At 47.4% G+C, this 13,180-nt stretch overlaps 1 protein-coding gene and 1 long non-coding RNA gene across 3 annotated transcripts in view; one reads left to right on the top strand and one right to left on the bottom strand.

Annotated features, from left to right (window-relative positions):
• LOC142590618 (MIF4G domain-containing protein-like) overlaps nucleotides 1-13,180 on the bottom strand; it is a 152,912-nt gene that overhangs the window by 96,473 nt on the left and 43,259 nt on the right. The window lies entirely within an intron of this gene.
• Nucleotides 8,580-11,077, top strand: LOC142591305 (uncharacterized). Its single transcript, XR_012830455.1, has 3 exons — nucleotides 8,580-9,047; nucleotides 10,766-10,879; nucleotides 10,994-11,077. It is a non-coding gene; the product is annotated as an uncharacterized LOC142591305 (long non-coding RNA).

Raw genomic sequence — 13,180 nt, 5'->3', positions numbered from 1 at the left:
TAAAAAAATTTGAAATTTGTGATGCCTTCACACACGTGACAGCGGCCACACGGACAGTCTTATATTGTTTGTTCGTGTCTTCTTTTCCTGACGCTTTGCGTATCCTCTTTGTACTTTCCACAGTACAGGGTAGCCAACCGGAGATGTCCTTTGGTTAACCTACCCGTCTTTCCTCAGCTTTTATCGCTTTCTCTCTCTTTCCCTGTCGTAGTCAAATAGGGCCGTAAAAATCTACGACGACAACTGCTCTTAAGCACCTTTAGTTCAAAGGCGACGTAGTTGCTCCTCGTATCCAGGCAGCTTAGCGTTCTGAAGCCCCAAACCTCGGCGTCCGGAAAAGTGTACTTAGCGAGCCGGGCTTACGAGCAGCGGCAGCCTCTCGGGCACCTTCGCAGCCAACCTTCCGTCTGCGCAAGTGAGCGTACCGCGCTTTAATCAGCCGCTTCACTTTCCGTCTGGCACTCTGGCCGCACAGCAGACGGCGCCGCAGACAAGCACCACTGCACGCGTGGCCGCACAGTGCCTCCGTCGCGACGCCCCATTGAGGCCTCATTGCCCGCTCGTCTGCCTCTGCCTGTCGCCCGAGGTTCCAGACGCGCTGCGTAATAACCTATACTGCGCGAAACGAGCGCACCAATGGTCGTGACACCGACAACTTGCAGACATCAAATTAAAAATGAGGGAGGGACAACACTGCACGCGACAAAACGGAAAAAGGGTGAGCTGCTTTGGGCGAACTGGTTGACCGTCGTAGTTCTGCCAACGTAAAGCAATATTCAGAAAAAGAAAGAACATGTGTATAGAAATGCACGGTAGTCAATTAGCAATTCAATGAAATTAACAGATTACATCCCCGGCCACGGTGGCCGCATTTCGATGGGCATTGTGCAGTGCGCATGCGCGTCAACTAACCCCAGTTCAAAATTAATCCGGAGTCCCCCAGTACGGCGTGCCTGTGGTTTTAGCACGTTAAACCATGACTCTTTTTTTTTTCGTTATTAGTGCCAAACAAAATATCGCCGACCTCTACTTCAGAAATGTTAAGTAAATAATTACCATGAGAGAGAAAGCAGACCGTAACGATACCTATTTCAGACAATCGCAAAGTCGATAAACATAAATGTATACAGCGTGTCCCAGATAACTTTAGCCAGAGTTTAAAAACATGCCGATGCACTCCAAGACGACGCGACCAAATGCATGTTGCTCACTATTGCATGTAGTAAGTCACTACTTTTTGTATTCTGCTTAATTGCATAATTAACCAAGATTAACCAACTTCTGAAGCAACGAAGTTGAGCAAAATATTCCTATCAGAAAGTTGTAGAGCGCTTTGCAAAACGTATGATTAGGCAGTTTCCAACTTTCTATTAAGTATTAGTGTTTTTCAGCTTACTGAGGATGGCCCGCGAGATGCGAAAAATACCACGTGACATGCCCGCTTGCGCGTCGTGATTGCAGCGCTCCCCCCCCCCCCCCCACCCCCCAACGTTGCTCGTAAAAACGAACATAGAGCGTCTAGCAGGGCGTGCTGCCGCTTAAAAGGCAACAGCGCAGTGACGAAGGCGTTGGCTGTGCGATTTACGCCAGTGATGTGTGCTTCCCTCGCGGCAGTTCATGATAGCGATAAGGAGACTCAGCAGCAGCACACCCGGCTAAGCGCTTGGTTCGTTTGTGCTCGGAACGCTTCGGAGCATGCAGTGCAATCACGACGCGCACGTCACATGCTTTTCCTTTTTTTTTTAGTATTTCGAGGGCATCGAAAGTAAGCTGAAAAACGCCAATTCCTAACATATAAAAAGTTAGAAACTGTTTAACCGAACGTTTTGCTAAGCGCTCTGCAACTTCCTAACTGACAATTTTTTTTTTTGCCTAACTTCGTTGCTTCCGAAGTTCGTTAATTAATCTTGACTAATTATGCAATTAAGCAAAACAAAAAATAGCGCGACTTACTCCATACGACAGTCAGCGACAAGCACTCGGTCGTGTCGTCTTAGAGTGCATCGGCATGCTTTAAAGCTGACTAAAGTTATTTGAGACACCCTGTCTAAGCGCAAGAGTCTACTTATTGTTTTCTAACATGGAGCCTAAGCGGGCGGGAGGGAATACAAACGGCGCCTCCAGTGTTACTCTGACGCGTTAGCGCCGGTGATTGCGCACGCCCGCGCCGACGAAACTCGGGTCCAGCCTCGCGCCGAGAGCCCATCCTGCAACGCACAGCGAACGTGCCCACGCCACGTGCTTCGGCTACGACTTCGTCTCGAGCATCGTCTCTTCTGCACGGCCAGCCTCGTTCGCTTAACCAAGGCCCGAGCGAAACAAAGCGACGGACAAGGCTTGCCGATTGCGCGAGAGCTCGACCGGCGCATGAAGAGAGGCGACGAGCAAACTCGATGACGAGCTCTGCCGGATCGGGCTAACGAACCTAGGCGCCGGAGCCCATAAAACCAAACTTGGTGCCTGAAGAAGGGCGCAGCGAAGTTGCGGACTATACATACATACTAGAGGGGCACTCCCGATCTGTAGACTAAAGCTACAATGAAGAAAGGGACCATAATCACTATGCAAAATGTTGGGTTCACTTAGCCATAAGAAGTATATCAACACAGTGGAGCACGCGCATTAGTACAGTTTCTTGAAGAATAGGGAATATGGAGATATTGCTAAATTTCATTTCCAGAACTTTCGGCTTGTCATAACCTTGTACTTGAGAACAAATGTTTCGTTTTCTTTTTTTAGGCATTCGCGTATTCTCGTTTTCCCTTTCGTTTCCGTAGCTGTTGTGCACGCGTTCGGCGGTTCTGTGTTTAGAACACAGCACTAACGATAAACGCCATTTGCGCTTTCATATACAGAACCTTTGTGTTTTCTGAACTGCTCAGGAGCATTTATCTTGCCCATTTGTGCCGTGGCTCGGCTCTTGAAATTAATTTAGGCAACTATTTATTTGACCTTTTTGCTTCGAACTTTTGCATCGTCTGGGGCGCACCTGCTAAATAGCAGAACGCGAGTAGCCGGCGCCATCCACAAGTGCCGGCATTCCCTTGTGCGCGGTCAATTTAAAGGAAGAAACTCAATGCTATTCCCCTCTGCGAAAAAGGACGACCAGCGAACCTGTGCATGAGGGCGCCTTAATGGCGAACTGCACCTCCGGCGAGGCTAGGCCTTTACTGCACTACCTTCGGGATCGGCCCACGTATGGTGAGTGCGTAACGCCTGCTTCACCTCCGCCGCGGGTCGGCCCGGCATCGCACAATCTTCGGGATCGACCACGTATGGGGAGCTTGTTGCTTACCACGCCAACGACACGAAAATTTCCTTGGACGGTAGAGGCACATAGAGCTTGGCTGTAAAAACGATCGGAGACGAAAACGGCGATCGGCGAGCTTCCAACCGCTTGCTCTGCCGGTTACACGCGAACGCCGGCGGGGCGCTTTTCACCGGTCAATGTCGGCCACGATCCCAGATTCAGGAGCATATATCGCGTTCCGAGCCAGAATAATCAGTTTTCGATGTGGCCACCTTATATGTTACGTGTGTGGAAGGGAGGGGGAGGTCGATGGCGATTACGAACGCTGTCAGAAGAATTAAGAAGCTTTAGGAATATTTAATGAAATGAGAGGATAGGGTGGATTAGCTATAGTTGGTGTTGCGAAATGCGGTGAAATCAATGAAATGAAGGCAGGTGAGATGATGGCAATTTTACAAGTGCGAACACAGGCCTATATAGCTGCGTCGCGAAGGAGAGGAAACACCGTAAAAGCAGCTGTACGGGGAAGCCGGAGTTAATTAAGTCGCGCACGAGTCCCCGCAAGACGTATCTGAATTCCTGAAAACATGTAGCTGGTTTTACATCTAATAGTTAAGGGACCGGCAAGAATGTCAAATCTATTCAGCGGTCGCCGGTTGAACCACACGCTTCCCACACAATGTCTTTGAGCAGCACTTGTGGCTGGGCGGATTGATTGAGATCTAAGGAATACATTGTTGCGCTAACAGGGAATAAAGGCTTGGGAAGAAAAGTAGGAAACGATAGGTCGAGAGCTGAACTTGAACTGTTTTATTCTTACAGCAGAGCTTGCACTGAACCAACAGATGCGCATGCGTACACCGGTGCCGTCTATAGAGCGATTACAGTGACCTTTTTAACAGCTGCCTCTCGTTGTCAATCAGAAAAACAGACGAATCACTAACGCAGCTCGTGCGTCTCTCCCTTATGTGGTATGCCTCCAAAAGTTATCTTGCTAACCAATCACCACTCCTGCCAATTATCTTAATTTCCCGCAGCAGTGGCTCCCATCAGCCGGCCAAGCAAGCCATGCAGTGCGCAGGTAAGTGCGCACTATACCGTTGTTCCTGATAGACAATTAATGCTCCCGTGCCCGATCGTTGACACGTCCCCCCTTTCGGCCCACGTGGTACTTGCCACATTTCAGCGGTACCTCGTATATAACGCCCGTCGCACATTTCACGTACGGTCTGGCGTGGTTTTTCTCGCGTGCACACTTTGTCAACGCCGCTAATGCGCGGACACAGTCCAGCCAACTCGCGTGGCGCCGAGAGAACAACAGGCACCGAAAACCTATGCGACTTTATTCGAGTTGTGGGAAAGTTTGTGGACGTATGGCAGCACTGCGGGTTTGCATCCTTCTTTTCGGTCAGGGCACGCGCTTTGCTTCCGTTCGAGAGCAATGCTTATGGCACCGCCCCTACGACCGAGCTCGGGCTGTGTGTGTAGCCTCGCCAATGTGTTTGCTAGCCTGCATCGCGCGAGGGCAAGACTTCGCGAGAGTAGACTCGGGGGCCGCGTAGCTCTTTTAACTAACTTTGAATAATCGTACGGCAGCAATTCCTTCTGTGCACGTGGGCTATGCCACCAACAGGGGAGGTTTTTGTCCAAAACTAAAGACATCTAAAAACTGAAGAGTACCACGGGAAGGAATTTCATGTGTAAATAGCGTGCCCTTCTCATGTAGCCTAAAATCACCTCCTGGTTAATGCACTGGCCAACGGTAAAGAGATTAAAAGATATAAAGATATGCAAATGCTACTAAGCTGGACAGAACCAAGGTAATGGTTGCCGTCGCTTCTTGCATTCCGCCTAATTACATAATCAGCCTTAATTAATAAACTCATCAATTATTATAGTTAGACGAAAAGTGTCAATGAGAAAATTGTAGAGCAACGTGAAAAACTCCCGATGCAGCGTTCTGTAGCTTAGTACGTGCTACGCAAGAGTGTTTCCCAGCGTGAAAGAAGCCCACGAGTACAAGCAAAATTATTGCGCGCCTAGCCACTCGAGGCACTTGTATACGCACCTCTATTACATATCCCACTCATCGTGCTACCACGGCACAATTGCTACCACGGCATTCCCACTATACCGGGAATGCCGAAGACGCTAGTAGCTTCTGCGTTCAGTTATCCTTGATAAAACAAGAGTCCACACGACTAGCACGGTGCTACCTAATAGTTGAAGGTCGCAGAAAAATACAGCGGGAAAATAAAACGCGAACTCGCGCACTCGGTCTGGACTCCGTAGCACCTTCGTCGAAACTGTCGCGTCCTTGTCATGAACCGTGCTTACTTTGTGTATGTGCTCGTGTGTATGTTGACTGTACCGCGTTCCCTGCGATGTAAACGGAACTGCCAGAGCTCCCTAAATGGCTCGGCTTAACGCAGAGTGTCGCTGATACAGGAATGGAAGCGGCCAAGGAAGCTTTGGAGCAGCTCTGGGAGCAGCAAATTTTGCTCTTTGGAGCAGGTTTGGAGCATGAATTGTCCGTTTCGGAGCAGTAAATAGGTGCCTTGGAGCAACTTAGTAAAGATCAATATGAATGAAATACAGGCATACGAAGAAAATGAGTTCCTTATTTGACTTTGAAGAACACCATTATGCAGATCAGTTCTGCGGAAGCATGCAAGGCGAGCAAAATTCATCACAGGGAATAAATGTCATGCACATGAGTGACATGAAGCTACAAGGAAACACGTACAGGTTTCTCAGAAACCACCATAAAATTGCATACAGGATGTGCCAACTAGATCTGGTCTAGAAAATAATAACCGAGAGCTTTCCGTTCATAGGCTTGCGTTATGATAGTCGAGTGTTGTTTTTCTTTTCATTATGAACAAGGAACTAATGCTTAATTTTAGTGAACTAATATTTATTACTTTACTTATTCAATGAGGTGCCAATACAAAGCTTGTGGAATACATCGAGAAATGACCGATAACAATGCATATAGCGACCTGGGTCATGTGTGGTCCTTCTTTTGCAATAAAAATAAAGCCTGAATATTTTTTCGAAGTCCACGTGACAACGAACGCGTCCGCGCATCAGTAATACATATAATTGTAACGGTTCAGAGAGCGAACGGCTACAGGAATTCGCGTGTGGACCGAAGACGCGCGCCAAGACCTGCCGAGAAAAAAGTGGGACCGCTCGTTGCCCCTGTTTGCGTAAAGATGGACGCAATCTTTGGTGCGCAGAAGGGCGGTCACAGCGGTTTCTTTTTTTCGTTCTTTTTTATTTATTTCCCGCGCTTTCTTTCTCTTTAAGAAAGTGTCTTCACGACTCCCAGGTTGTTTTAAATGCCGACATCGTTCATTTGTCAACGTCATCCATAACCTTTTCATTGGTATCTCACCGGTTAGGTAAACGTCTAAATTCAGCTAAATGAAGGCATTCGTGCGCAACGAACGAGAAGTATTCCCAGTGACCACCACGAACGACACCCGTACGCGCCACTCGTGTAGTGCCCTCTGGCAATTTTTTATTCTCGGCGACCTTCAGTCGAGATAGCAGAATACCCCAGAATAAATGTAAAGTGTCTTATACATTGCACGTTTGCCATTACCTCTTGCCAACAAAAAGCTCCAAGATATTTTTTGAAAACAAAAATGGGATAAAGAATGCCCATTGGCTTTCCGATCTGCGTCGTCGACCCATATATGGAATAAGCTCGAATATTGGGGCTCATTCGCGGTTCCGCCACAGGCGCCATAAAGCCAGCGTAAAACGGCAATTTCGTGCGCCGAACGACGGCGTGTTAAAATTTTTGGACTCGATCTGCGCAAGTCGCGTCTTGAACATCGTCACCGCGAACGCGATTTCAGACGTCTGCGCCTTTCGCCGGACGTTTAATTACGACCACAATTTGGCCGCTATGAGGTCGACTAAACATGAAACATCACGTCCTTTGCTTGCGTCCTGCCACGGCGAGAGCCTGATTTTGTGTGGTGTGGCCGGGCAGAATATAGTGTAGCCTCAGCGCAAATTCGAGCGACGATTGCGGCTGCCATGCATTGGATATTTGTCGCCAACGGAGGAGGATGAAAAGGAAGGAAGGAAAGGTATGTCAACCAGACGCACGTCCGGTTTGCACCCTGAACAGGGGGAAGGGTTTAAGGGGAGAAAGGAGGGAAGGAATCGGTGCGAGCACGTGCGGATGCCCGTGACTTCAGGCCTACAATCGGTCAGTGAGGCCAGTCGCTTTCACGAAACGTAGCAGTGCCCGCGTCGCTTTGTAAGCCTGCGACGCAAGGGGGCCATGGTCCGAGAATGTTAGGTCACTGAAAATGGTAAGCTGACGGCACATGCGAAATAGATATATAACGTCACACGCACGGCGCTAGCAACAGAGGCAGATGCGCCAATGAGGGAGCAATGTCGACGGCTGAAACGTACACAACGAGTCTGACGAGCTACACGCTGAGCAAACTGTGCGGCCTTATTCGTTCTTTCCTTCCCGATGAAATGAGCGCCAGTTCAAATCACATTTAGCTGGTTTGCATACACGCAAACGCTTTTATAAAGCATTCGTAATGCACTGTCGGTGTTTGTTGGCTTCTTATGATATGACTAATACAAATCGGGCCTCTCGGTTAACCCCCTTTCTTCTCGATTCGTAATGCACTGCGTAGCACAAATCGCTTTTGATTTTCTTGTGGCCTAGTTACAATTATGCACAACCACAGTCCAAAGACGCCGAAACGGAGACTCGGACCGCAGGGCTAAGCGCTAGCCAACGCATGTCCAAGGGCTGTCTGGTTGCCACTGAACAAGCACATCCTGCTCAATTTCGCAGCTTCATTCGAAATTAGTGCTTTGGCGCAAGATGACGCAATCGGCGATGCACTTCTGGTATGGCGCAAGTCTCAAGGCGCCATCGGCCCACGTGGATCGACAGCTGTGAGCTCACCTAATGAAAAAAGTTATCCGGTCTCTGGAAGCGAGCGCAAGATTGCGGCAGTTCAGTGTCGGACCACTGCAGAAAACGCTTGCGCCAGCAGCGCAACAGCTGCAACACTCCCTCTGAAACGACGTCGGTGGCGAAAAAAAATATGGGGGGGTTGCTTCAGAAAAGAACGAAAGCGAAACGAGAGTGGGCAGCGACGGCGTCTGGCGAAAGAACTCCCGGGAACTATTTGTAACCGAACGTAAGAAAACAAAGCCAAAGTGCCAACGTGCGAGACAGGAAGGCCTAAGTGAGAAGAAAAAAAGCTAAAAGCTAACAGAAAAGCAGCGGAACGCAGAAAAAGAGAACGGAGAGAGCTCGACGCGCCACCGCCGCTGCTGTAACCAGTCGGTAAAACGCGCCGGAGCGACCAGCTTGACGACGACTGAAATCGCGAGCGACCCCCGCGCAGCGAGCGAAGGGCGGAAACGGCTGGCATTCCAGCAGCGCCGAGGCAAGCTCGAGCGAAAAATCACCCCCGGGCCGCCATGTTTCTCGGCGGGCACCCCTCGTGAGACACGCTGAAAGAAGGAAGACGTGGGTGACACGCCGGAGGAGGAGAGCAAACACAAGTGGACGCGGAAGGCGCTTGCCAGAGGATGCGTGCGGCGTCGCTCGGTCGCGGCAGTACCAGGCCCCGCACACCCCTCAAGTTCCAGCCATCACAGAGTTTCCTACAGTAATTTTTGTAGGAAACTATGCCAGCCATAGCGGGAAACTATGGTTCCAGCGACCGCCACCGGGGGCGCGGACAACCAACCGCGGCACGTGCCAGCATGAAGCGCGCAAGTGGAGCTACTGTAACCTGTACGCATACTTCGTAATTTCTTTGCTAGGGGCGCTCAACGCGGCTGTTTGATAATATATGTAATGATATAGTATATTGATGTATAATGATGTATTTAACATTTGATAATGATATGATAACTCAAAGGGAAGCTCATTACTTTTCGAAGCGAGATCGGGATGCCTTAGAACACGCACTATAAAGCGAGATGTAAGAGGGAAGAAGCATGTGCTTGGCTGCGGTAAAGCTAGGGAAACTATGGAGCATGTTTTATTGGAATGTGAAGACATTTACCCAGCGGTCGGTTTAGGCACCACTGGCCTCCTTGAAGCCCTTGGGTTCAGTAAGAGCAGTGGAAAAGTAAACATGGTCGCAATAGGGATTGGTAAGAGGCGATTGGAGGATTGGTGGAAGAAAAGTAGGGAAACGACAAAAGACGGAGACGTACAAAAGCACAGTTCGCAACAGGGGATCAGAAAATTTGGTTGTGGGAGTTCATAGTGCTTTCTTTTCCTTTTTTTATTGTTTAGCGTAGGTAGGACATTAGGCAGTATAATAGCAAGAGCTTGGTGGCGCAACCCACGGCCCCATTCCGAATGGGACGCTCATAACATCCATCCATCCATCCATTTGGTTTACAAATGTACATATAATAACCGAGAAACATAGTTAACATGTCATTGTTTTACGAATAAGCGAACCATTGTTTTATTGGACTTATTAACATTTGTGCTTTATTACTTGAATAAAAGTTCAGGAGATTTCACTGAAGTGTGATAAGCAGCAGCCAAGTGGTATCGATTGCAGTTCGTGCCGTTTATCGATTCGAATTGTACGGTGGTGCTATTTGCGAACGGTGTGGTCGTTTCCTTTAAGCAGCATCACGCAGGTTCGTTTCAATTAGATGACAATGATATATCAGCGCGTTTATGCGTCGAACATTCTATAGCCGGCACCAAGCGGACGTGTTTAAAGACGCTGAATTTCATCGGCTGCGGCGTTTCAGTGGCATAACGGCTCCACGGCTTCCATCGTTAGCGATCTGCCGCGTCTGGCCGCATAATGACGTGTTGCTTGAAACAAAAAAATGTGCTAGCTAGCGTGATAATTCATCGCTGGAACTTAGCACAGTCTGTTTGGAGGCTACACAGGAAAGCCGGTTAACCTTTCAGCCTCTGGACGCGTGCATCAGTGCGTCAAAAGCACAGCTTCACATGCTCAACTTTGAATTTATTTGCAAGGAAGGTGGAGAAAACATATTCCTGTAGCCATTTCTTAAAAGTGGAAGGTAATATTAATTGTAAACACTGCTCTTTAAAGGCATTTCAAACGAAGCTCTTGTTATTTTGCCACTTTCCTAAAATTCCTAACACGGAGTAGAGCGCAAATAATATAGTTTTGCCTGTTTCTGCACAAAGGGTAAACTGCGATAAATTTATTGCACAGTAGTGGCAAATATACTTCCGGTGATACATTTAGATTAATTGCACTTGAGACAATGAAATGACTGTGTTTAGTGCCTAGTATTTTGTAGAAAAAATTGTCATCTTGTTGAGGGTTCACTGCGTGCAGCCCACACAACGACACCGTTGAAAGGAACGCACACGCGAGACAGTGTTGTGTTTGTGCGCTTTTCTGTCATGGAGCGCTTTGTGCACAGTTCTTACCGATACATGGATCACACAAACTCACTCACATTTACACCACAGCAATTGAGGCTCTTTTCTTTCGACTCCAGCCTCCAAGACGCTGCTGCCGTTTGCTGATCCCTTTGGACTCTATTTATAGTCTCTAGACAGCAGTGAATGTGTCACCACTGGAAGTTACATTAAGGAGCCAAAGTCCTCACAAGGTATGCTTCTGAACACTTCAACTAGAACCATAATTTGTTGATTTATTTGACTAACTTCCGCTTCACAATATTTTGCTTGCATGTTTGTCAAGGCTTCATCATTTCTCTTTTCAGGAAGACGGACCAACAGAGATTATTACAGAACTTTTAAGTTTTCAGCGCACGAAAAGGGACGAGAGACAGAAGTGCGAGGCGGACACAGCGCACTTCTGCCTCTCGTCCCTTTTCGTGCGCTAAAAACGTAAGCGTTATGGAATACCGACATGCCCAAACTTACGCTCCTTCAAGAGATTATTGGTTTGCAAGCTGTTCACGCCAAGCCATAAGAAGCTCAACGGTCAGCATAATGACAACAGGTCCTCTTGAACTATGTGCCTCACAGTGAAACGTTCGCAAGTTTACCAGACAGAGGGGTGTGAGCCGTATCGGGAAAGCAGCAGCCTACAGTTTTGTATCGTACCAACCTGGAATGCTAAAAATTTACATGCAAGCTCACTTGCATCTAAGGCCATTTTATGACAACTGCAGAAGTAACATGTTTAGTGCCAACTTGTTCCTTTTCAATTCGTTATAGCCATGACGACGAGAACAGAAACAATTAGCGAACTTGCTAATGCACGAACTCAGTCATCTGCTCTCTGCAAATCAGCTTGACGGGCATTCCCACCAGGTGCCACATGCTCACTCACAACAATTTGTTACATGAAAATGCGAAACAAATTTTAAAACGATCAAATGCACCCAATGCAATTTTGAGGAAATCCTACTTCATGTTGACTGAATCTGGCAGTCACTGCTCATTTATATTCTATATTAAAAGAGGTGAGTGGTTACAAAGTAGTAGAGTAAAGCAAACAAACAAGTGCAGTGAGTTCTGGTAATATAATAAGTATCCTGATTATACAATGTTGGCTGCAGCTTTACAAAACGTTTCTTATCGGTGATGGCTACGACACTTAAGGGAAGATAGTTACATTCCTGGAGATGTACGGGGAATGAAAGATTGAAAGACTGTAACATGAATCAATTCGTACCTTACTGTGATGGTCGACGCGGTTTGAAATGTACCGAGACCGCAGTATGAAGTCAACGTGTCATGTGATGGAAATGTTTTGCGAAATAGCGAAAGACGGGCAACGTTACGGCGGTTAGCTACTGGAACAAGCGCTAGGTTAGTTTTCATTGAGGTTATACTCACAATACGGTTATAATTATAATGAAACGAGTAGACTTATTTTTGCTACAAGTAACGCCACTGCGATCCCGTATTGCAGATGCATACTCAAGTTTCGAACGTATTTGTCTGGTAAAGGTGTAGCTTTAAGCCAGACGGTGCACTGAAAAAGTTGCACCGTAGGTACCCGAGCATATGATAAGCGTTGCTAATGACGTACGTTATGTTATTGGTCCACTTTACGTTATTTGTAATGTGTACAGCAAGATATTTAAATGACATGAAATCTAAGCGCATGTTAGGATGGCAGGTGCTAGGATTAGAATTAGGTATAGATAGGGGCACTATTTTACATTGGTTAATTACAAATGGTTCGTGTACAGTTTGCGTGAAAGCAATAACTGGGCTAGCCCTGCACCGTGATAGGTAGCTAGAAAAGGCATGTTCCCACAATCGGCCTGTTCAGCACTTCTCAAACAGACAAGACAAACAACAGATGGCAAACTTGAGCACAGTGTGTCCTCAAAACGTTTTTCGGAAATATGCTCGGAGCAAGTTCAGCTCAGCTTTCGGCCAAACAACAGTGGACGAGTATGGGAAGCCTCAGCGTGGGAACTTGTCTTCGTCCTCACAAACATGTAACTTGCTGATACATTGGCTCCAGGCTGAGGCTTCCCTTGCTCACCTCTGTTTCTAAGTTGAAGTGTTCATCTCCTTGCAACCTTTTTCCTTGTTTGAATACGCAAACCGAGATGTTTTTTCAGCATGAAACCGTAAATTTGCATTTTCCAAGGCTCCGTGAGCATTAATTGGGCTAGCTTAAATGTTTATTTAGTGTCCTTGTTTAATCACAACATTTGCAGAAGTGCGTGCTAGCACTGTTGTTTCCATAACGTGCCTTGCCAGCACTCCACTGGTGTCAAAGCATTTACTGCCGCACCTGAACACCAAATGTGCAGCAGAAGTGTCAAGAGCAGGCAATATGTGCAGTAAAATTAGCGTACCGTTCTTTTTTTTTCCCCTACTGCACTACGTGCCTACACCCAATGTGTTATGAAAACAATGGGATATTGCAGCTCGGTCTTATTTAGGCGACAGTAAATATTTGCCGGGCACTATGTTTCTTT

This window comes from Dermacentor variabilis, chromosome 8 (genome assembly GCF_050947875.1).
Source record: "Dermacentor variabilis isolate Ectoservices chromosome 8, ASM5094787v1, whole genome shotgun sequence".
NCBI lineage: Eukaryota > Metazoa > Arthropoda > Arachnida > Ixodida > Ixodidae > Dermacentor > Dermacentor variabilis.
The sequence above is the reverse complement of the archived record's forward strand: the minus strand, read 5'-3'. Positions and strand labels throughout refer to the sequence as shown.